The sequence below is a fragment of the Anser brachyrhynchus genome (genome assembly GCF_964034855.1).
Source record: "Anser brachyrhynchus genome assembly, chromosome: 7".
Taxonomy (NCBI): domain Eukaryota; kingdom Metazoa; phylum Chordata; class Aves; order Anseriformes; family Anatidae; genus Anser; species Anser brachyrhynchus.
In genome coordinates this window covers 30,945,090-30,969,362 of record NC_137701.1, presented here as the reverse complement: position 1 = coordinate 30,969,362, position 24,273 = coordinate 30,945,090, and the positions used below count along the sequence as shown (strand labels likewise).

At 43.9% G+C, this 24,273-nt stretch overlaps 1 long non-coding RNA gene across 1 annotated transcript in view; it reads right to left on the bottom strand.

The window, feature by feature from the left end:
• The window catches only part of LOC308198447, a 30,901-nt gene extending 7,337 nt beyond the window's left edge, over positions 1-23,564 (bottom strand). Inside the window, exon 1 of the long non-coding RNA XR_013953926.1 lies at positions 23,086-23,564. This is a non-coding gene — a long non-coding RNA (uncharacterized lncRNA). The remainder of the gene's footprint in view (positions 1-23,085) is intronic.
• Positions 23,565-24,273: the final 709 nt, after the last annotated feature.

Here is a 24,273-nt window from a genome sequence, read left to right as displayed (position 1 = left end):
CACTGTCCAAAGATTTCCCAGTTGAATCCCCACGCCTCTTGCCACACTCTGAAGCCTTGTTGAGAGACTGGTTGTAACTTGACACAAAGCAATTTTTCTTTTATTGAAAGGCAAATTTTCCACTGAAAAAAATATTCTAATGGAAAATTTCTAGTAGTCCCAGAAGAATTTTTTTCCAACCTTCTTTGCATTGCAGTTTACCAATTTAATCTCACTTTTGTTGGACTTCTTCTCTGTTGTCTCTGCTTAATCTCTGATAACAGAGGAAGAGCTCCCTTTCAAACAAATGTGAGACCGGGAGAAGCTGACATACATTACTAACAACATATGGAAGAGTTCGTACCTTTCTAAATGGACAGATTTACAAGGTGAGCTCTCATAAGCCCCTGAAGAGAGGAAGATGTTTCCCTGTCTTTTGTATGTATTAGCAATGAAACAAAAATCCTTTCAGATCTAAATCCAGCAAATAACGATCTCCTCTTTCATTATGTTTTTTTTACAAAGGTTTTTGAACCTCAGTATCCCACTTAACTCGTTTGGTTTTTTCTTTCTTTTTAACTCATTTCAGGCTGGTGAAAGGTGCCAAACTGCCGGAGCTAGATCTCATTCCATTCTCCCCCTCCTCTTTCTCTCTCTCTCTTTCTGTCTTTTTCGCTCCAAAAACAGTAGAAAAGTTCCATGTTGTAGCCGCAGATCCTCACTGACTGTATAGCTCAGAAGCTACCGAACACTTTTATTTTACAACCTGTGCCGCAAAGACAACATCAACATTGCTTACTAAGGTAGGAAGCCTATTCTCCAGGCTTGCAAGACCTTCCTTCTCACCAGACCACCAAGAAGCAACTTCTACTCACTCTCCAATGTTTTTTGTGCAGGGTGGGACTGAAAGGGGGGTGACACTCAGGTTAAGAACTGGTGTCCTTTATCAGGACACTGAGCTGAGCTACATAGCATCCTGCAAACATCTATTTCTTTCTGTTCTTCTCTCTTAAGTTAAGGGTGCGTGCATACTCTTTTGTCTGAACTGATGCTGCAGTAACTGCTAATTGCCCAGTGGCACTTTTGCTGTGGATGTGCTCTAGATCAGCTGTATTTCAGCCTGGAAAGGGGGATAAGGGGCATGTTTATATCCTTGCAGGTGGGAAAATGCAGTAGACAGCATATTCTATTCCAGGCTAGCTGTACAGTTCATCTCCAGATCCCAGGTTCCCCCATTAAAACCTACCCCCTGCCCCAGGGAACAGCCTGGCAAGCTCTTCTGACCCGACAGCACTGGCAGCTGTTTGGCAGCTTCTGAAGTGGATCCAATCTGGTATGAGTTTGCTACACTTTCATTTTGTCTATGTCTTCCAAACAAATAACCGAGTCCAGAATCCCAAGCTGTGTTTTGCAATGGAAATGCTTCAACGTCTGGGAATTGCTTCTGCTGCAGGGAAGATATAGAGCACTGTTAACTGTTTAAAGGGTCAGTGAAGAAGGGAAGGCAGTCTCAAGTATATGGGCCAAACACTTGCCTTCAGGGCTTCTTAATGAATGCCATGTGGTGAGGAAATCTGGTGAAACCAAAGGAGCCTGGAGATGTCTGCCTCACTGGGTCAATGTGCTCAGAATTATTGGGCCAGCATTTTCCTGTTAATTCCTGAGTTCTTCCATGAATCTTCTTTTACTATCAGAACTCTAATTGGAAACACTATATAGTACACTATACTGTAACTGTACCAAACTATACTGTTAAGTACAGTTCCACCGACTAAAGTTCCACATCGATCCCATTCCACAGCCTTGCAGGCAACCAGCACAAACTGGGAATTAACTTGTTTGCAGAGAGATATAACTTCTCATGTTTAACACAACTAGACATGATGCGAGGAGCAGCAGAAAGGAGAACTCAGCAGAGTTCAAGACTGCATCACTTAGTGATGTACACAGATGCTTTTCTGTTCCTGACATTCCCATACAATCCAAGGCAAGAAGATGAATCAAATAACAGCTGACTCAAACATTCACTTAAAGCTGGAAAATAGTCGGGGTAGTATGGCTGTAGGAAGGCCAGCTTTTCATTCTTGTTTGTACAGTGCTTGACAGAAGAATAATTAGGAGAGAAGAAATTCTTATCTTCTACCCAGAGGTCTCTAGAGCCTTTGATTCCCTTTGCAATGGCCTCAGAGCATCCACATGATCAGACATCATGGATTATATTACACTGTAGCTGCGAATGGATAGTCTCAAAACCTGCAGGCAAATATGGTTGCCTTATTTTAGAGTTGAAGTACGGGAATGGAAAGAGACTGGGCATCCTGCCCCACTCCACGTAAGAAATCAGCAATAATACCAGATATGGAATCCCTGACCTTGCTTTATTCCCACTACTGCTCCTCCAACCCCATCACTGCTTAACAGAACATTCCTTTCTAAAAAACTATTTAAAAGCAAAGTTAAATTATTTTTTGCAACCCCTTCTTAGGATTTCTTCTATCTCCCCATGAGAAATCCTAACTGGATAGTTAAGAAAAACTACAAATCCATCAAGATTTCCACTTCATTAAATTGCGTATGTCTTGATCACAGAACTAATCACAGTTCATTTCATCTCCCATTCCTTCCTTATGTTACTTCAGTGCAGCAACAGGGGGGCTGATCCTAAGTCGCACAATTTCCTGAGGAAGTAACGTCAGTTCAGGATGTGTGTACCTTTAAACCAACATTTGCCCAAATACAGAGAGATGACAGATCATCTCAACGCAGCATCTCTACTTTTCCTGCCAGACTAAGTTTTATTCAACTTTCCAGCTGCTCTGACTCAGGTCAATGACTTGCCAAAGGTCAAAAGCTGAGTCAGGATCTTGGAAAACCTAGAATCCTGCTGGCTCCCAGCTCAGCTTGGACCATAGAAACCCTCTAGATCACCCCCCCACACACCCCCCTCACTTTCATCAATCTCTCCAATTCCAGAGCAAACAGCTTTCTTCTTGGAAGAGGTAATAACCCTTCCAAGCCCCTAACTGAGCAGAATGGGCACAGCTGTGCTGGAACACACCTGTGCTTTTTCTAGCCAAGTACCCTGCAAGTATCTTGAGAGTGGCTGATGTCAAGCAAGTTCAGAAGTAAAAAAAATCTCTTAACCAGCTCATTTGCAAGATACTTAATCCCTAAGGCATAACCAGCTTGGTTCTCTTTCCATTCACAGCTCTCCCCAGAGCACTGCCCTACCCTAAGCTACATCCAGCCCCCAGAAATTCCTCCAGGCTCAGAACTGCAACACTTCTCTCGTGACAGCACTGGAAGGCAGAGGCCTGGGTCATATTTTCCTCCTTTTTTGGGCATACCCCTTTCTCCCCATCCTTGCTGCAGCTCTGCCCTGACCACAGTGCAGGGCATCCTGCAGCTACATCACAGTTCTGGCCTAAGCTACAATCCCAGCTGGTGGTGGGATGGCACTGGCTTGCAGCCCATGGACTGACAGGCTTTGGATGGGACTCATCTGATGGGGTGCTGACAGACCCATCTCAATTAATCTTGTTAAATGTTCTCTACAGCCCACTGGGATGTAATCAGTGGAGTCAGTGGAGAAACGGGCATGGATCGCCACATCCAAAAGTAACTGCCTACATTCATACAGATTAATTGTACTCTGAAAGTGCCCATTTCTCCTCCCTAAAAGGGAGCTGGAGGGACTAGTTTCAGTGGCATCCTTTACGTCACAGAAAGCTAAAATAAAGCTGGGTAAGTCCTTTATTGCATCTAACTGAATCAAGAGGAGGGCAGATTTTTTCCCATGCAAAATCCTCCGCTTCTTCCTCTTTCTCTGCATTCACCTCCTCATTGCATTGGAGCAGTGAACAGTCTAAGATTTTGTTTATCTCATGCTGTCTAGGAGAATTCGGTCAACACCTACTCACTACTAACTCTCATCTCCCAGCAACTGCCATGTTTGCTCACAGAATGACTTCTATTTGATCCTAATTTTCTGCACTTAGAAGGTTGTTATTCCAGAAACCATGTAAAATATCTCATGTAAAACATTTTTGTAGGAAAGCATGACAAATAAAAGCAGGGGAAAAGCAAAGAACCCATGGTGTAAAATTTGTTCGGTCTGTGTTGTGCCAAGTCACTGGAGAAAGCTTGGTTTGAACTTGGTTTGGGGAACTTTTGCATTTTTAAAACAAATGCATACAATCAGCTCTCCTCAACAGGCACATTTGTGCCCACGACTGACTGTCTGGTGGCTTTGCCAAGTCTTTGGGATGATCAGATCAGAGGGAGGTGCCTCTTGAGGAAAGAATTTCATAAAGGAAGATCTGAACACTATCTGTTTTAACATATTCAAAATGGTATCTCTCCTACTTTTAAGTTTTGTTTTTCCCTGCACAGATTGCAGAGCATCTGGCAAAGTTGATCAAGAGCATTACTGTCAGAGGAGAACCTTGATGGGGAAATTGAGGCACAGGCTTACTGGGGTATGCTCTACCCTAGAGGCTGGTGTCAGAGCTGGGAAGATACTCCAACGCCTTTCACCCTTGTGGGTAGCAATAGCCAAAATTTCCTCAGTGTTTCTTCCATGGCATACCTCCAAATGGAGTCCTCATAGCAAAGCTGGACTAATATCCCAAAATAAGTGCAGATACCCTCAATGGAGTCTGTAATTATTCTCTTTGCTGCCTGGCTGCCCTCTCTCCTGCCTTCCCTCCGGGCCTGGACACCTGTGTTGTACTGTGATTGCCTCCTCGTTTATGGCAAACAAGTCTGGATTCTCCCACTGTATATTTTTAAGGCATTTTGAAGAAATCTGTTTTCTTTTTTCTCTCTTTTTGCCTTGGCGTGTGTTTTTAATTGGATCCACTGCCGCTTTCTCCCTGCTTGCTAATGCTTTTCTTTGGGGAAGCGCAAGTTTTTAACAGCCCTGCAAATACTCACTCCCCCTTGCCAAGCCAAGTCCATTTCTTGGGGATAACCTGGCTCTGACCTACTTGTCAGTTATACAACAAATGCTACGCTTTCAGATTAGTCTACTACTGTTCAGATCCATAGCACTTAGCCATAATTTGTACACCTGCAGGAGAGTGGCGGAAAGTCACGCTTGGCAGCTGGTTTCTGCAGAAAGGCTGTGTGCTTGCCCCCGGGGAAATCACCCACTGATATCCCAACAGTACCGACATTCAGAAATGCCTCTCCTTGGTGCTCCGCTGTCCTTCCATACTCCCTCTGCAACGCTTTTTTCTGCAGTGCCTCAAGCCTTAAGTCAGGCACCGGTGTGTCAAGGATTTCATCCTTTTCAGTTTCTCGCCGGTACCGTTTGCTTCGAGGAACATTCCTGTGGTTGCTGCCAGGCTGCTTTCCAGAGGAAAAGATTCAGGTGGCTTCGTTCCCTTTGTCTTTGCCAAACGTTTACATTCCTGCTGACACCGCATGATGGAAGTGTCACACACGGGAGCACTGGCAGGAGAGCCTGGCCTCCGGTCCCTGGCCTTAGCTACATGGCACGGGGCATGGAGCAACTGAGAAATGAGTGATTTTTGTGGCTTCAGTTAGGAGACCCGACCAATTCATTTTATACAGATGACTGGGTGCTAATTAACAACACTTTTGCAGGCTGGATTGGCTGCCCAAAGGTAGAGGATTCTTTGATTCATTAACAATTGTAGTGATTAACTAAATTCCCTTTCTATCCTCTGGTCAGAGCTTCAGGATCTTGCCTTCAGTACAGATTGCACTGAAGACAGTTGAGGACAAATTTGGTGGCTCTTTCCACACAGCTCTGAGAAAAGGTTGCTGGAGCACATGCAGCACCTTCCACCTCGCACCCATCCTCAGGAGAAAGGACAGACATGCCCTGCAGGCCTCCCTTGGCTAAATTAATGTCCTTGCCACAGGGACAGAGATGCAAATTTCTACCCAGGCCCCCTAGTACGCAAGATAGGTTTGGTCTTGTCAGTTTTGATGTCTTTGTGTTTTGTAGTTCAGTGCCTGTGGTCCGAGCAGGGCATCCTTGAAATTTCAAGAGCAGGTTTGGCAGTCTCATGCACACCTCTGAACTAACCCCCTGCCACGTGTATCATGACTCAAGGTACGGTAGGGTGGGAGGTAGCAAGCTAAAAGAAAAGAATCACAGGTTATACGTGTGATCAGCAGCCTCCAGAGCTTTCTACCCATTGAAACCAGATCTGCAAGGAGCACTTCCAGGCCTCCGCAACCTTGCCTGGCCTGTCAGATCAAGAAAAAGTGGTTGCCATGACACCGCAAACCATATTTCTCAGGCTGAGATGTGCCAGGATTTCAAACAGATGTGGCAGTGCAAACAAGAAGCCCCCTTGGGAGCGTGCCAGAAGGCTCAGACAATGCAGCCCCATCCAACGATGGGGAGAAGCCATGCAGCGCGGCCTGTACATGTACTTTCTGGCCTGCCTCGCAGCCGAGCCCAGAGCAACGCAGCAAACAGTGGTACTGGAAAGGTTTGAAAGAAAATTGCTGAGTTGGGAACTCTGCTGAAATAGCACCTGCCTTTTTTTTTTTTTTTAAATCTGCCTTCTTTTCTTTCTCTCTCTCATTTTTTTTTTTTCTTTTAGGGCCACGTTTATAGCTTTTTGCTGCTTGGAAAAGCTAACCCCAGGCCTGTTTGGCATTTGCTCTTGGCCTGAGCCTTCACATGAAGATCCTCTGTAAATAGGTTAATGTTGGTTTCATTTCCACTCTGAAAGCAAGAAGGGATCCTTCTGTTTCAGTAATGCTTTCTTCTCTGGCTGTAACGGAGAGGGTTGGAAGGGGGCAGGAGGGGTTTTTTGGCTGGAAACACCACTGGACAGATTGGAGAGGTTCTGCGGGAACAGGTTGGCTTTGTCAAACCCTTCGCCTGAAAGCAAGGTTTCCCAGGGAAATGTGCCAGCTCATCTTTCACATCGAAAGGTCAGAAACCCACTTCCAGGGAATTTGGACATTACGAGGTTTCACTCAGAGGTGGAATGAATTATTTTTATTAGAAGTGGGTTTTTCAAAGAGAGAGAATATCTCTCCTTAGACTAACTAGGAGAGTTAGAAAAACAGATGCGCTTTCAGGCTCACTGGCCCTTCTTTGGGCCTGAAACCGAAGTGCACCGATTTCAGCTGCACACAGGTGGGAAACACTTGTTCCTGGTCTAACTTCTCTATGTCAGCTGCTTAGAGAGTTTGAGCAAAGAGCAATCAGCCTCTCGGGGAGGCAGGGAAGAGATGTCAGAAAGGAGAGAGGGTATGAGGTTAATGTTGTGAAACAAAGAGAAGTACAGGTAGCTGGAGAAATACAGGAAAGCTGTGTCTGATGAATCCATACTTTTTATCCAAAGTTTTTGTATCCCTGTTTGTTTTTTTTTTCTTAATTATTCTTTTGCTCTTGCAGCAATTCTGGAACATTCCTGGCTGCAGGTATCCTAGGGGCTAGCTCCTATTCTACACCAGGACTGAAGAGCAACAAACCTCCTGCTCTGGGAGAAGGCAGGAAAACTCTGGTGTACAAAAAAATCTCCTGACCCTGACTCTTCTCTATTCCCAGCCCTTTTCTTACCCACTGTGGGAGCCTGGTAGCAGGACAAGGAGAAATTTAGCTCCATCAAAATGTCAGTTGATCAATCTATATGACAAAGGGAAAAACAAGTGTCCCCTCGGGTGGCCCAGTTCTGCTACTGGTGGTGCACAGAGGAAAAGGTCACTTGTATTTGAATAAAGGTGAATGTCTGGAGAGAGCAGGCAGAGGCCCTCTTTGCTCTCACGCATTTTGATCCCCAGGCAGTTCCAGGCACTGAGCTCCTCTCTGAACTCCCAGGACTAATGCAATCACTAGATCTCTGCTTATTTTATTGGGAGATAAATCCTGAGAACAAATCATGGACTACAGACCTCTTCCCTGCATTTCTGCAGGTGTGTGGGCAGCTGAGGGCATGACAAAGGATGAAGGAATGGTGCACGGTTGTGGGAGACCTGCTCCCAAACAAGGATGGTCAGTCTGGGGAAGCTCAAAGGAGCATGAATGAAAGCGCCATGGTGTTTTTTCACATTACACGCACTTCCCATGGGATGTTCCTTTGCCACTGAATGCTGAGGAGGCCAGAAGCAGGAAAGGGGAGGATTTACTGAGGATCATGCCTATTAAACACAGTGGTCTACACGGCAGACTTCTCAGATTAATAGGAGTTGGGAGGTCCCAGCTAGAGGATGGATAGTGCTGCAACTCTCTTACGCTTTTTCCCCAGGCAGTTTGCCACTGACCACATTAGAAGAGCACCTGCTCAGCTGGGCAGACCTGCAAAGGACATCTCTTCTCTGACAAAACACTTGGTAATTGGAGTCCCACTAGCACAGGCAAAGGAGGAAGCAAAATGACTGCTAGTAGGCTGCATTCAATACATGCGAGTATCTTTCTGCAGTGAACCTGAAACCTTTTAGGAGGAAACTCATCAAAATGAGAATTAAAATATTTGGGAAACTCAGGCAGGACCCATCCAGCACTGTCTGAACCCAAGGAGCTCACACAGCACAGAGATTTCACTAGCAAGAACCGGAGAAAGTGAGTGACAGGTCTTACAAAGAGCAGCCTGAAATTCTCTCCCAGGAATAAATATCACATTTACCAGCGCTGTCAGCACCCAGTGCCCAGTTCTGCACTGCAGCAGTGCACCTGCAGATGAGTTCCTGCTGTATTTGCCCTCGGTCCTTCTCTCTTTCTTTAGCTAAGCAAGGTAGGAAGGGCCTTATTTATCTATTTAGTTATTTATTTGACTTACTGCACGTAAATCAATTCCTCTGTTGCCGTCCTGGCAGGGTGTCAGCAAGTGGGAGAATGCGTGGGAGCGGAGGCTTCTGAATGGTTGCACAGAACAATTCCCTGCCTCCTTCCTGGCGCGGAAAAACGGTTTCCCAGCACTGGGTTTCCATATTGTGCTGCTGGAAGAAACAGAGCCAGGCATGCTCTCTCTGGGCCTGATCTTATCTAAAAACGCTCCCATCGCTGTATTGCGTAGGTATGGGATGGCTGTGGAGAACCCTATTTTGGCAGTCTTCAGCAAGCTGTATGGGAGCTCTGATTTTCACATACCCTGCAGCTCATTTTGTCTCCTTTACATCTCAGCTTTTCTCTCCCTTTGATCTGAGAGACACAGAGCTTCCTCCTTTATTGCCTTGTTAGGCTTCAGGCCCTGGAGGATTTATGATCATTGAGTCATGATCATACAGAATCTGATTCAAAGTCAGAGAGACCTCTTCCATCTGCCCTCCCTGAGCAATAGGTTTCCAACCTGAACCTGACCCAGGAAAGAGAAGAAAAGTGACACAAGAAATATCAGAACAGAATCTGAAATTGCACAGCAGGGAGGAAGATAATTTGTGTGAGAATAACCTTTTGTACCTAAATCCAAAAGGCAATTAGTCACCAAAATTCACAGTGGGCCAGAGCCACAGAGACTGGACTCAGAGCTGGCTCAAAACTCTCTTCTCCCTTCACTAAAGTGAAGTCACTGTTATTTCTAAAGCTGGGCTCCCAATTGAATCAGTTTTGCAACAGTGTTCAACCTGGGAAACCTTTATCTAAAGCCATGAACTTCTTCCATTGAAACCAAGCAATGAGGACATTGGTTAAATGGATTTTCCCTGCTCTCTCTTATCTCCTCATAGCAAGAACCGGGTGCCAGTAATATCCCTCAGTAAAGCCAGTGGTCTGGGAAATATGGGAAAGTGAAAAGAAGCTGCCTGAGATACATGTTGCAATGTGCTCCTCTTTTCCTTTCCTTTATGCAGATTTCTTCACTTTCTTTCTGCTCCTGCATGCCTTCCTCACCCTCAAGCTACATCACTAAACTGACCATAAAAGCCTTGTGGCTTAAAAGCCTGGGGAGGAATCCATGGGACATACATCAGCAGGGCTTTCTGATCAGCTGGAAAGAATATGGCAAGATTTTTCCCCAGACCTTTCTCCATACTGCTTTGGTGCAGCTGAGCGAAGATCGGGGCTGCAGGTATCCAGCAAAGCAGTGCTGGTGCAGATGTGCAACCACTGAGTAAGGGTCCTGTGGCTTAGCTGAGATGTGACAGGTTTCAGACATGGTCCTGCCCCTTCCTAGCAAACCTACCTTCTGAACAGCAAATTGGCAGACACACCAGGTTGGCTGGACCCCAGGCCTTCCTGGATCCCTTCCCTGACTTCTCATCATGCATGTTTTAAATTACTGTTTAAATCAAAGATGTCAGTGATTCAGGCCAAAGGGTTTTGCTGAGAGGTAATCTCATACTTTTTCTCTGGCATCCTTCCTTGTGCTGATCCCAGCACCAAAGCCTCGGGGATCATGAGGGGGCTGGAGGGGCTGCCGTTCCTTGCTGCATAGTCCACTTCTTTGGAGGACCAGAACATTTCACCTAACATTTTCTTCTATGAGAAGGACATGGGACAAAAATTACTCATGAGATCTCCGTTGTTTATTGACACATTGCAAGTGCTTTGGGGTTTGTGTGCTTTTATTTGGTTGTTTCTTCTACAAAGGAGCTGCATTTGTTCCAGGCACTTGGGAAGAGTTTGGGGTGGGTGTATGCAATGGTGTGAATGCTGTAGGGACGATTCTCAGAGAAAATTTAATTTTGCAGGGGTTTGGCTCCAGTGACCCAGCTGAATTGGTGTTCCTCTCCCTGGAACGAGGTTACCTCCTGCTGACGTGTCGCTGCATGGGGATGCACCCACGCCCCACCAGCGGTCTCACATGTGAGCTGAAAGAGAAGTTCAGAGTCACTGAAGACTAGGAGTATATTAGAGAACAGCTCAGCTCCTCTAAACTGGGACTGTGGGACCTAAATGAGAGAGAAGGAATCTAATAGCTGCTGCCAAACTCTGCAGGAGAGGGGAAATTCCTCTCTAAGCATAGTAGATATTAATGCATACCCCAGCAAAGACAGCATATCCCAACAGGGACACTACCATCGGTGATATTTGAACACAGAGGAATAGTCTCTCCTGATTTGGAAGGTGTTTCTGTAATTATCTGCAGTGCTGAATTCCCCAGTTTGGTGAATTCCTGTCATCTCCCCCTCTTTTCTCGGCCACAGCAATGCTGACACCAAGATGCCTCTGGAAGGCTGTCTGGCATGTCAGATTGGTATTGCATCCTGCTCTAGGTCCACACACGAGCTGGCTGAGTGGGATCTGGGGGGCTAATCATGCTGTAGATTTTGCCCTTAGACTGATGGATATAGGTAAAATGTCTATGTCAGATACTTGCTTTGACAGAGCTCTGACTAATCTTCAGCTTTGCCCAAGAAGTTCCCTGTGGGAGCTTATTTCTGCTTTACTCTAAGCCTGCCCTTCTCTATTTACCTGTGTTTCTCAAGCTCCTCCTCTTTTCTCCCCCTTACAGCACGTCTCCCTATCTCAGGCTCTACTGTTCAGCTGTAATTTTGCTAGACCTCAGAGGCCTTTCTATAAAAGCCCAACAAAATGTGATCGTGGCTTTATAAAGTGCATCAGCATGAAAAAGTGAAAGCCATAAACTCATCTCCAGCCACAAAGTCTCCACACAGACAGGAGTGAGGTTCCTGGAGATAGTCTAAGGGGCACGAACTACTTTATTTCCACCTCTGGCAAAAATCTGCAGTCTCAGCACCTGAGCAGAGACCTCTGGATCCCTTCTATAGGGCTCCTATTTGGCTATAGTGCAGCTCCAATAGTCTCCAGGCTTGTATCCTCACCAGTCTCTTCCAGGGATTTCTTCCAGGGATTTGTATATAGACCAATCTTGTCTTGCTTTTTTTTTTTTTTTTTTTTTTTTTTTTTTTTCTGTCTTAAGGCCTGGACAACTGCATCTCACCGTCAGGAGCAAAGAAGTCCCCAGTGGATGGGAAGGATATGTGACCTGCTTATGTCCTTTGACACCTGATTGCTTCTCCTCTGTTCTCTAAATATGGAATCCAAACTGACTTAGCCTTGTACTGCAAGTCATGTCCTGTTCTTGAACAGCTGACAGACAGACTGGAGAACATAGACATAAAACTGATCATCCTGCTTGCTTGTTTTCCTTCTTTCTTTCTCTCTCTCTCTTTTTTTTTTTCTTTCTTTTTTCTTTCTTTTTTTTTTAAGTAAATATGGATGTCACTATAGTTCTCAGTTGTATTCTTAATACACATTTTTTTCTTTAAAAACAAAAAAAAAGAATATTGTCATGCACTTGTCTCATATCTGTCTTCTGTGGTCAGTCCACACTTTCCCTGGCATCCTAGGAACTTTCATGGAAATAGTCTGGTGAACATTAAAACCACTCTGGTTCTGTGAGATTCCCATGGATAGATACTGTCCAAGGTTTCTTACAACTCTGATTTTTTTATGCCATCTGCTCAGACATGTGGCTGGGACAACAGCAATATTGAAAATGACTAGAAATTCTTCCTCTTTCAGCTAGAAATGCAACAGAAGAGGACATTCACATCACAGGGTTATCTGCCCTTTCTGAATTTCTAAACATAGTTACTCCCATCCAAAATGACATCACAGCCACCCCCACACCTCAGTAAAAGTTTAGTAGCAAAGTACTACTAGACAGATGGATCATGTCATTAAAGATTTATCTGTGTAACAAAATAGACATTACACATCATTCTCTGGAAACTATTAAAATTAAGTATTAGACCCAACTTTACATAATTTTTTTAAGTTTCAAATTTGGAGCCAAAGAACTAGGCAAACTAGAGAACCAAGCCCAAATATCTCCTAGTTTGAGAGAAGGTTGGAAAGAGACATGAACCCACAATCACCGATGATTTTTAATCATTTGTCCTAGGTAAGGACACACTGTCTCCTTTATGAAGTAGAATCTGGGTGGTTTGGGAGGCCAATCCAAATTTATCCACTATTTTTCTAGCTTAGCCTACAGTGCTTCTGAGATTAAGTTCTTGGTATTTTCTGCCTTCTAGAACAAGAGAGTTCATGCAAAGCCCTCTCAGCACTTACACATAAAAAGGAAGAGCTTGTTTTCAGTTTTATGCTCAGGAGGAAGCCAGAATACTAAACCTAGTTATGGTGAGAAAATGTTGCTCTTCAGCTCTGGCAGTCTGACTGAAGTCCACCAGGACAACAAGGGAGTCTTGTTCTTTTCCCACCTTTTTTTGTCCTGTCCATGTTTCTCAGTTTTCTTGAAACAGGGAATTCTAATACCCAACTCCATTTAGTCTTTGTCATCTCTGTTGAGGTGGCCAATATTGTCAATGGCCAAAGGGCAACAGGATCCATTTTCTGTTCCCCTTGGGTATCTATTCCATGAGAGAAGTGACATGGCCAAGAGTAAAACACACAGATACTCCAAGAAGTTTATCTCCAGGGCTCACAGCAATTCAATCAACTGTATATGTGATTAACCCCATTATGAACCCCGTCTAGGAGAAGATCCCTGGGGAAATGTTTTTGTACAAGGAGAGTATCAAGGTCTACAATTTTTGCCTGACATCCTTCTCCCTGGATGATAATACACCTCCAGTTCCCTGTGCTACCAGTCTTTGGACCCATTTCACATCTCCTTCTCCCAAGAAAGAAATGAACTAATGATATGATAATTAAACTAGAGGTAATAACTAATGAATGAGCAGAAATTAAATTTGTGTGAGGAAGGAGAGATCCTCATGTAGTGAAGAACTAAGGGAAGATTAGCTCCACAGTAGAGGTGACCTCAGAGCTTCTGCACAAGTTTTTTGGGGAAACAAAAGACTTGAAAACTACAGAAGCAGGGCTTAGTCCCTGTTTTGAGGCCTCTCCCTGCAAAAACATAAACACCCCACACCTCCATACTTTGATGAGTTAGATTTGTGGAGGAGAAGCTCAGGTTTTATTTTGTACCATCTCTGTTTGAAGGGTTCAGCCATGGGCTAACCCCCATGCCCTGTAACATTTCAGAGCAATCAGGGAAGACAGACAGATGGAAACACAGGGGGATGGAGGGAAGCTGATTTATATGCAGCTGAAATACAGCCGTGGGGCTGCTGCCAAGCCATATAGATGTGGTGGCAACACAAACAGAGACACGCAGAACAGCCTGTGCAAATATAAACACTGCCACACGTGATGAGGGTTCACCAAGTTCATGCAAACACCAGGGAAGGAAAAGAAAAAAGAGACTTAACTAGGGAAGCAAGTGTAAAGATTATGTCAGGCACAGGAGTTCTGCTAAACAAGACAACAAAACAAAACTAAACAAAACAAAAAGTGCTCTTTCTCTTGTTCTGCAGAAAAGCATGCTTAGATAACAGAAATTTGTAACAGATTTAAAGGATACAAGCCTATCATTTGGTGTCATCAGGGGATATTCTTAACACTCCTGTGTATAATAGTTGTTATTAGCAATCAGTTTTCCTCTCCTGTCTTGATCTCTTGGCTGGTAGTTCATTAAATCATATGTCTCAGATTGATCATTACACTTCTTTCTCTGTCAGTTCAGGACTGTTTCCAAATGCAGATAGCTCCTTACAGAACTCTGTCCTGGCACTGGCTGCTCCAGGAAACTGGCATTTCTTCTCTAGCTTTCCCATGTGAATCTAGATCAAGTCCAGTAGAGACTAGAAGTCATCATCCTGTTAGAAGGGGCTTGCATGGAATGAATTTGTGGATCTGTGTATAGTCCCTAGAGGTTAAGAATTGCAGGGTAGAAACCACTGAAGTAATTATTGCTGACTGCCATCCTAGGACAGAAGGGACATGGAAACTAAACACTCAGCCTTAGCTGAGGATGTCTCCTCCATCACCACGAAGTCCTGCTGGCCGCAGATGTAATAACAAACCGTATTCTTGCTTTGGGGTATCATATTGCAGAGATGCCAGTACAGCATTTTTTATCAGCACCAAACTGCAGAAAGCACTGGATTCCAGATAGTTTGTTTTCCAGGACGGTGTACTTTTCTTTCACAGCAACAGCACTTCCAGCACTTCTCCTATTGCACATACCCCATCTTTTCACACCCTGATGTCCCTCTCACATCTGTCTCTTTGCTGCCATCCTTTGGCAGCCTCCAGGTAGAAATAGAGAACAGAGTCACTGAATGCCATCTGTGAAACCTTCAAATATCCCCATCAAAAGCTAAGCACTCAACAAACAAAGCTGTGGTGTCTTACCAAGGGCCCGCAGGGACACCGCAATTTCCTCTGGGCTGAGAGATTAGATGGTTAGAGCACAGGACTGTAAGCCAGAAGGCTCCCATCCAAGCCCAGCCACTGAGTCAAAGTCCATAACCACCTACAGGCCCTAGCCAAATACAGCTGTAAGCAGAAAGTTATATCCATGAGACTGATGAGACACAGTGTCCTCTTGTTTATTGCTGTCCATAATATTGGCCTGAGCAGGCCACATTGGTTAGTTAAAAATGGTTGAGATATCCTTGAACAACGTTCCTTGCCATTTCAAAACCCCGAGCTGTAGAGCCACTGTTGGCTGTTGGCTCATCCTTTGTCCACCCACAGAAGTCAGCTTCCTAGATGTGGAGAATATCCCAAACTGCCACTGCTCCAGTCTTACCTCCTTTACAGAGTGGTTCTCCTGTACAGAAGAAGGGGGACAAGACTAGGAAACTGAAGTTTCACCTCTTTTGCATCTTATAGTTTCTAGTTTCTATGGAATCTTTTTAGCCATACTGGGATAGATGCATGTTCATAATTTGCATTTTCTATCCCAGTTGGATGAGGCTGTGTTGGACTCTCTCTCAGATACTAATCAACTTGCTTGCAATAATAACAATAACAATGCATGCTGTTTCAAGATCTCAGGCTATCATAGTGATTGCCTTCAGATTCTCACTTTCTTGAAGATCCTTTCCTTTTTTTTCAGTTTCTTAAATTCTGCGAGTCTTTCTCAACAGTTGTTAGGCACTGGTGTTACCTCATCTGCTAGATGTGCCTTTTGCTCTCCAGACAGATTGAGAAATGAAAATGAAGTGACTATTGCTTTTTGCATCATATTTTTGATAAGGGGACTGGAGCAAACTCTAAAATATAGCAACACAAAAGTCATTTGTCTTTTCAGAAATGCAGCAAAATGTCTCCACATCTGTTTACATTCTCCAGTTCTACATCTCATCTCCACAGGGACTGAGCAACTCTGCTTGGTCTCGCGTTGAAGTCTGGATATTTGTTCTGACTCCTTGGGAAGGCTGTACAACCCAAAGCACAGTTCTTTTGGATACACCCCTATTCCAGCAAGATCACATTTCACTTTTTTTTGCATTTATAAAGTTCTCTCTGTAGTGTGAAGGAGGTTCAGTTGACAGCCCTGGAAATGGAGGTCCTCTGCTTAACCATAGTGGATGCAATGTAAATTTCACCACTCCACCCACTGGCAACAAGACCTTAACTTGGAACGTCAGCAAAAGGAAGAGCAAATAAAGTTCACTCTCCATGATCAAAAGCGAGCTCTTCTGCTGTTACAATTAATAGAAGTGTCAATTTTGAAGCAAAGGCAGATCAGGGCAAGTGTTGCTGACCCTCTTGGAATTAGATACCATCTGTTCTTCTTCCATTAATAATCAGTTCCAAACATTTGCATTTCACCAGCTTTCTTTGGTTCCAGCCAGGAACCCTGCTAGCAATGATTCAGACTTGCTCCCAAACCAATCACCAGCACCAACCTCAGCTCATGCAGTACTTTGAAGATCTGGACAGCTGATAAGAATCCGTATTTCTCTTGGTTACCCTGCACATACCACCCAGCTCTCACCATTCCGCAGCTCAGCTGGAATGAACAGCCAAGCCAAGACTGCTGTGATGCATTGGGCATGCAGGAGGGCCAGCAGTGTGCTTGACAGCAACCATGGTTTCAAATTAACAAAACACAGCCAGGAAAAAAAAAAAAAAAAGAAAAAAAAAACGTTAAAAAACAAATTAAGAATGAGGATCAACTTCTATATAAAAGTTTTCCATCTGGGATTTCCTCTGCCAAGAAATATCTTTGTGATTTAAACTGACCCAGCAATGCAATTATGCCCAGTTCAGGGAAAAAAAAAAAAAAAAAAAAGTAGGAAAACAAAAAGAAGGTGGATAGGACGGGATTTTTTTTAATGAAGCGGTGAAACTCTGAAATTTCTGTTCAAATATTATCTGTTCAAATTCAAACGTGGTCAATAGCATGGAAAGTTCTCTGAAAATTCTCTGGTCCCTTAATCATGGTAAAACATAATTTCAGAGCTGACTGAATAGTGCTTCCCTCACAGTATCACTAATGTATCTTATACCCTTGTTGGAATATAGACAACACTGAACATGTATTTGGAAAGCAAGTAAATTGTTCTTAGTGTTCCATAGCCCATTTTTTACATTTTCAAACAACTTCTTTCATATTTTGTCCCCAAATTCCTCAAAGGAGCTCCCTGTGAATATCTACAAAGTTGCCATGTTATCTTCCTTGAAATTCATCCTTAACAGTTCCTTTTTTTATAACGTGGAAGGCAACCTCAGCCTATGTCTCTGCTACCCTGAGATAGGTGATCAATACGTTTCATTGCTCCCATTTTTCAGTATCTCAGCAGACATTCTTCTGTCCTCTCTCTTTTTGTTTACATAGTTTATGAAGCAATCTAGTGTTGGTTTATGAGGAATAAGATGGGGAAGACCAAGTGGGGGAAAGGTTACGAGCAATTGTATTTTCCCCAGAAATGACCTTTAAAAGGCATTAGTATTGGCCCTGGAGCTACAGGTCAGTGAAAGGAAACCTTTGGTCACTCACATCACTGATCTTTTTAGTATAGTTGTGTCACACGAATAAAGTATGAAAGAAGGTGAAATCTGAAGGGGGACTCTGAACTGTCCTCTTACTGTATAACTCCAGGCCTATTCTGTCCAGACTAATTAAAACCCGTTGGACCTAACTGTTTCTCAGACCCAGATTCATTGGTTCAGTAATCAGAAAATACTGAGGACTGTTGTGTGGTATTTACAGATGTGAGTGATTTCATGAGCTCTTGTAAACATCCCTGCCACTTAAAGTGCATGTAGCATGTTGAGAATATATTGACCGTATACTTTCACGGTCAGTACCTTTTTAGCAGAAATGAAATTGTATTTAAGACCCTTTGGCTGGCTGTGATGAATTGGTTTCCATCATAAAAAGTGAAATACTTTAATGAGAGCTTTCTTTATGAGTCTAGCTGTTAGCCGTGGGGGTGTCGTCACACTGTAACCTTCCAGTTCTTTCCCTCTAAGATGAATCAAAGGTGGCTGGACACCTATAATAATAATTAATTACAAAGACAGCTGCTGGAGACAGCAGAGAAGAAGCAAGAAAGAAAGAATGAGAGAGCAAGCAAGCAAGCAAGATGGAGAGGCTTAACTACAAGATACAATTTGCCCGGACTACAAATTGTTTGCACACCAGATGTCTGTATGGTCCAGGCTGACAGCACTGCAGAGGGTGGGAAGTTCAGCACTGTCCAGAGCCAAATAGAAGAGAAATAAATAAAACAAAAACAAGACTGACTTTGCTGTTTATTTCCTCTCACCCTGCTTCACCAGTAAAAATTGGGTCTTTCCAATGAACATACCATACACTAACACTTTCCCTTGCAAACATGTGTTTGGAGTCCTCTTCAGAATTTGGCCAGACCAACTGAAAAATTGATTTTAATTCAGTAGGCTGAGGGAGTTGCAAAATGCATCTCTTTAATTAGTTTATCAGTTTGAGAGTGAAGGATTTGAGTAAAGAAACATGATGTCAGTTCTGTGATATTTGAACAGGCTTATTTATATTCCTCACCTTATATTTTTTTCTTTTTCCACCCATCTTCCTTTCCTCACCTCTCTCCCTTCCCCCAACCTTCCTTGTTTCTTTCTTGTTTCTTGCCAAGTCCATCACATACCTGGGGTCAACTAGACAGTTCTGCAGATGGGTTGACGGTACTGTGAAGCAGTCATCATGAGATGTTCCTGTCTGGCCTACAGATGGGAGACTCATAAACACTTGATACACCCAGTCCCCAATTACTGTTTAACAGCTTTTCTACTGGAAAGTCAAAAACTTCCCCAGGCAATGCAAGGAGTTGCCATATGTTCAGGATACTAACAGCCCCTCCAAAAACTCATTTGTTTTTAGGCTAGAAGAAAAAGTGACATTCTTTTCTCCCTTCTATGTTTTTGGTGGTTGAGAAAGGATTCAACTCTATGGGTTGTTCTGTGGGTATTGGCAGGCTTTGCCAATTGGATGTGTGCAAGTGTGAATGATGCTTTTTGTCTTAAGTCATACAGATTGACTGCATTCAGAATATTCTACGTCAGTATCTTCTGTCCCTGATGGTACCTCATCACAGCTCCTCAGAGGCACCACCACTTAATCTGCCTGAGTCAGAGCACAGCGTTTCTGAAAGAGTTGTATATATATCCTTGTAAAAAATAAGTGGAGGAAAAAGGCTGCTCCACAACTCCAAAGCTTTCCTCAGCCCAGCAAAGAGCAATGGATCTCTTTGAAGCCTAACTGTCTTGAAGTCAGAGATAATTAGGAACCCCCTTTTCCCAGTGCAATTCCAAGTGTGAGCTTAGGACATAGGACATCCTCCCACGCCAGAAGAGAAAATTCCAGGGCAATTCCTCCATGTGTGAGGCTTAAAAGTGTTAAAATATCCCAACGGAAGAATAAGTCTTCTTGAATTCCTTTGGCTAACCAGAAACAGAGAGGGTCAAATATCTATCAGGTGCTGCAAGGAGCCAGGAGCATGATAAAATACACTTTTTTCTTTATTTCTTCATTAAATGCTAGGAACCAAACACCTTGACACTGTCTGATGGCACCCTAAAGTTGGAGGGCTTAAGCAAAGACTACATCGGCCTGTGATGGTGGAGGATTCCAGCTTGCATTTCATAGGAAAAAGCCCATTAGCTTTGGTTTTCTGGCTGAATTACTGCAGAGAAATTGCATTTTTGTTCCTGAATCCTTTTTGTGGTTTGAGATTGACAGAGCATCATCCCTTGCACACCAGGAGTACTTGCGTGGTGTTGTTGCATGCCACCTTCCGTCCCAGCTATAGTCATATTTTTTGTGCATTTTGTATTTAAATCCCTGAGGAAACCATAAAAAGTTTTGCAGACCTCAGTGAAAGCAAACAAGCTTCTCAGTGAGACAGAAATGAGGTGTGCTGAGAAGAGAACACCTCTAAAGGGAAATTCAAAGAGTTATTCCCTGAGATTTGTGCCAAATTACTTTGTAGCCTCAGGGTCTTGGTGACCAACAGAGACTACATCACTCTATTAGGAAAAGGCTAGAGAACATGACTGAAAATGCTAAAATGCCATTGTGTTCACAATGTCACTCCCTGACCTCAAACATAGTTTGAATCACCAGCCCTCAGAAAATATATAATATAAACAAAAAAAAATCTAGAGCCGAAACATGGAAAGATGTCCAAATAGAAAAGACATAGAAATAAGCCTTATGATGCAGGTTGTAAACAAATAAATTGTTAGAGAGGAATATAAAACTGTGTTTGAATCAGGGCAGTCCCCCATGACTCATCATACTCCCAGAATGAGGGACTTCAACCTCCTTCTGAAGCACATGTCTAGTTTGAAATATGTGAGCTGTTCCTGTAACATCTTCATGGGAATTCCTTGGATTACTCATTAGGTTTAAATCTTGGCACCTGCAATAGGATGTTGCTGATTCAATACTCAGGTTTGAAGAATAGCCAGTGGACAGGACTGCCCCACTCACTGCAGCAGGGCTCCATGGACAGCAAAGCAGCACTTGTGATCTCCAGTCCCAAATCAGCAACTGACTCATCCCACCTTCATTCTTGGAAGCCTTAGTGTCTTCATACCAGTGCCTGGTTTTCCTTCAGATTAGTTGAATCCCTATGACATTGGAACCAGCATGTATAACCTGGGGGTGTCTGTCTCTGCCCTTTCCTGAAGAGCATTTTAGGCTCATGAATATGTTTCTGTCTAGCTGTGCTATATTAAGTAATCTAAAAGCCTGCAGACGGTCCAGACCCCACAGTGATCCCCATTATTAATATGAGGAATATTTCTACAGAGAAGCTATGTACTTGTATCCAGAAGAGCTTAACACATGCTGTAGAAAGTTACATAAAAGTTGGTTTTGATGAGAACTTTCCGTATGCAAACTGCCTTTAAAATCTTGGTTTCATAAAAGGCTGTGTCATCTCCAAAAAATAAAAATGCTGAAACATTTGCATTAAAAAGACAGAATTCCTGGAAATCTGTTTCTTCTTCTGTTAGTTGCAAAGGAAAGAAGAAAATAGTCTGCTTTGGTAATTCTTTTGTCTTCAATACAAGACAAAGGCCTTGGGGTCCTCTGCAGTGTTGTCAAGTACTTCTTATTGTTACTTGCATGGGGAAAACAACTTTTGTATCTTTCAAAATGTAGTGCAGGAGAATATTTATGTAATAAATCAGATGCTAAGGCTGGAGGGACTCACTCTTATCTGCACCGAGGTTCATCTCACCACCTTCAGCCAATTATAAATTAGGATCCTAAATCAAGCAACTGTCTAGATCCTTCAGTTAATGAAGAAAAAAATACATTTCCAACCTGGAATACCCTCCACCTCTGGGACAGGTTAGGATAAATATGCCATAGAGATACACATCTTTCTCCATTGCCTAAACTGGGGTCTATACAGCTTGCAAATACCTGAATGTTAGACAGTTTAAAACTAGATGAGTTCAATCCCATGTTCAGACCGAATTCCTATGTAACATTACCCATAGCATTCCCTAGATGAATTCATTCATTTATAACAGCTCTATATTTGCAATCCTTTCCCACATTTCCAAAGACAAGAACTATACATATGTTTGTGAGAGAAAGAGGATGAGAGAGAGGAAGGACCCGCTATGGCCTCTCTAATCCTGCTTTATCAAGTATTATATGCCTGATTATATGAGATGCACAACACTTCTACATCCTTATTAAAGTGCTCCTTTTCTGAATAGGCAGACCTCATTGCCCAGTGTTACCAACGTTACTACTTCCTGCTTTCATGGTCTTGTACTTCCCACTTTGATGAGACTAAATGATTGTTTTGGCTTTTGGCTTATACCTTGCAAAAAAATACTGACCACTAAGTCAGTCCTTCTTAACCTTGGAAGTCATAGGTGACTGACCATGGACCAGCTCCTTTCTCACCATTTTATCCTGCTTTTAGAACTGCTTCATCGCTCCCTGTCTGGTAAAACTGTGCTAGACCCCTGCAGGACAGCAGAGCAATTTTACTGTTTCCTGATGTAATATTTTTCCCCTCACAGCCTACCACCAGGTTGGTAGATTTCCTTGTTTCATGCTACCACAACAGCAGTCTTCTCTTCTTCCTGCATCTGTCCCTGTTGCTCCTTGTGGGAGTTCTGGGGACTTTCCCATACTCTTTCACTTCATTTGGTCACAAAACAATGACCCCTCCAAAGCTTCATTTACTAAATGTGTTATGTAAGATTCAGCCTTGTGGGTTTCCACTGGAGCAAGGAGAAAACAGAAGTCCTCTGTGGGAGCAGAAACACCAGCTTTTTCTCTCAGGGTGCCCTAGGAGGGGGCTTTGGCCTCCTCATTTCCAAGTGACTTCAGAGTTTAATCTTACCTGGGTTTGCAGAACAGGAGGAAGGTACTTTAAAATGTCATAAGTACTGACAGTATGAAAAGAAATCATTTCAGTGCTAACTGCCCAGCTAACAGCCAGGGTATAGCTGGGGGTACTACCAGCAAATATCTTCTGGCTGCCGCTCACCAATAATCTGACAGATGATCCTAAGGCAGATGCCAGGGAGCTGCAAGATTGCATAAGGACATGAAAGCAGCTGTGCTGGGTCTAACCTCATGACCATCTAGCCCAGCAGACCGGGGAAAGTAAGAACAGGACAAATATATATGCTGTTTCCCCCAGGACTGCTTAAGCATGTTTACTCTCTGCGTATATATCAACCCCCAGTTAATTTCTTCGTCACGAACTCATCCAGTCCCCTTTGTAAGTTTGTCCTGCATCATGACACCCCCCAGCCTCCTTTGGCTGGTCCTGGCCTTGCCTCCCCAGCTCCATTTGCTGCTCACCTCATGGGTGCCCACCTCGGTCCCCTGGCACCCCCATGGGTGGCTCTGGGTCCCCTTTCATCCGTACCTCTGACGTACAGCAGCAGTGACCAGCGAGCAGGGACCTCTGCGGTGAAAGAGTTAAAGCTCAGCTCCTCGGCCAGCATACTCCAGTGCTCCGGCCTCACTTTTGCAGAGCTAATACTCCACACATGTTCTGCACCAGACAGGTATGCAGGACAAGATAGCAATCAGCTGACACGTTTCAGAGCTGCAAACAGGCCGGGAGTGCTGTTCTCTGAGACCTCCTCACACGCATGGGAGAGGAGCCGCCGAGCACGAAGGAAGGAGACGGCTCAGCGTGTTGGAGCACGATGCCTGGTCCTGCTTCTGTTCTGCACGAGTGGGGAGGAAGTGAGAAAGCTTTCTTCAGGCTTTCCTAACTGAAAGTGTGTGAATAGCTGAGGCTGGGGAAGAAGTTGCCCCCTGCCAACACACACAATTGTTTCTTCTATCCGTATCTCCCTGGGGCAACTGAATTTCTGGTTAAGCCCAGTGCTGAGTCACTCAGGTATAAATTCAAACCAATATGAAAGCCTTCCTCCTTGACAGCAATCCAAAAAAGCACAAATGAGCAGAAGAGATGGAAGAAAAATAAGCTAGGAATGTGACAGGGCTGACGTCCCTGGAGAAGGTCCTGCAGGAGGTATCTCAGCACCTTCTCTCTACAACAGCCCGCCCTGGCAAAATCAGAGCTGCTCCTTTCCTGACACCCCTGACATGCAACAACAAACCCAAAACAATTCATGCTTCTTCCTGCGAGACGTCAAGCAACCCTCCACTCCCACTTACATTAGGAGATTGCAGAGAGCCTTGCACCTGGCAGGATTAGGTCTTTTGGGTCTTGGAGGGAAGATCCAGTTTTATGGCTGGAGATGAATGACAGCCATCTGAGCCGTTGTCACATGCTGTGATGGGTGGCAGGGCTGCTCTCTGAGCTGTTCTGGCCAATTTTTACAATGGTGCCATTATCCATCAGCCATCTGGCAGGCGTAGCCTCTATTTTTTCTGCACTAGCCCTGTGTTGGCAGATGTTAGGTGGATAGGGAGGTTGGCGGGGATAATGGAGATTTGACATCTCATCCCTTTTCCCCTTCGCTAACATTCCTTTGGCTTCTAAGTCTGACTAACCAGCAATGGGAGAAGACTGTTATCAGATAAGTTCTTTGCAAGGACACCAGGTCATGTGTTTTTCATCCTTTTCTTTTAAGACTTC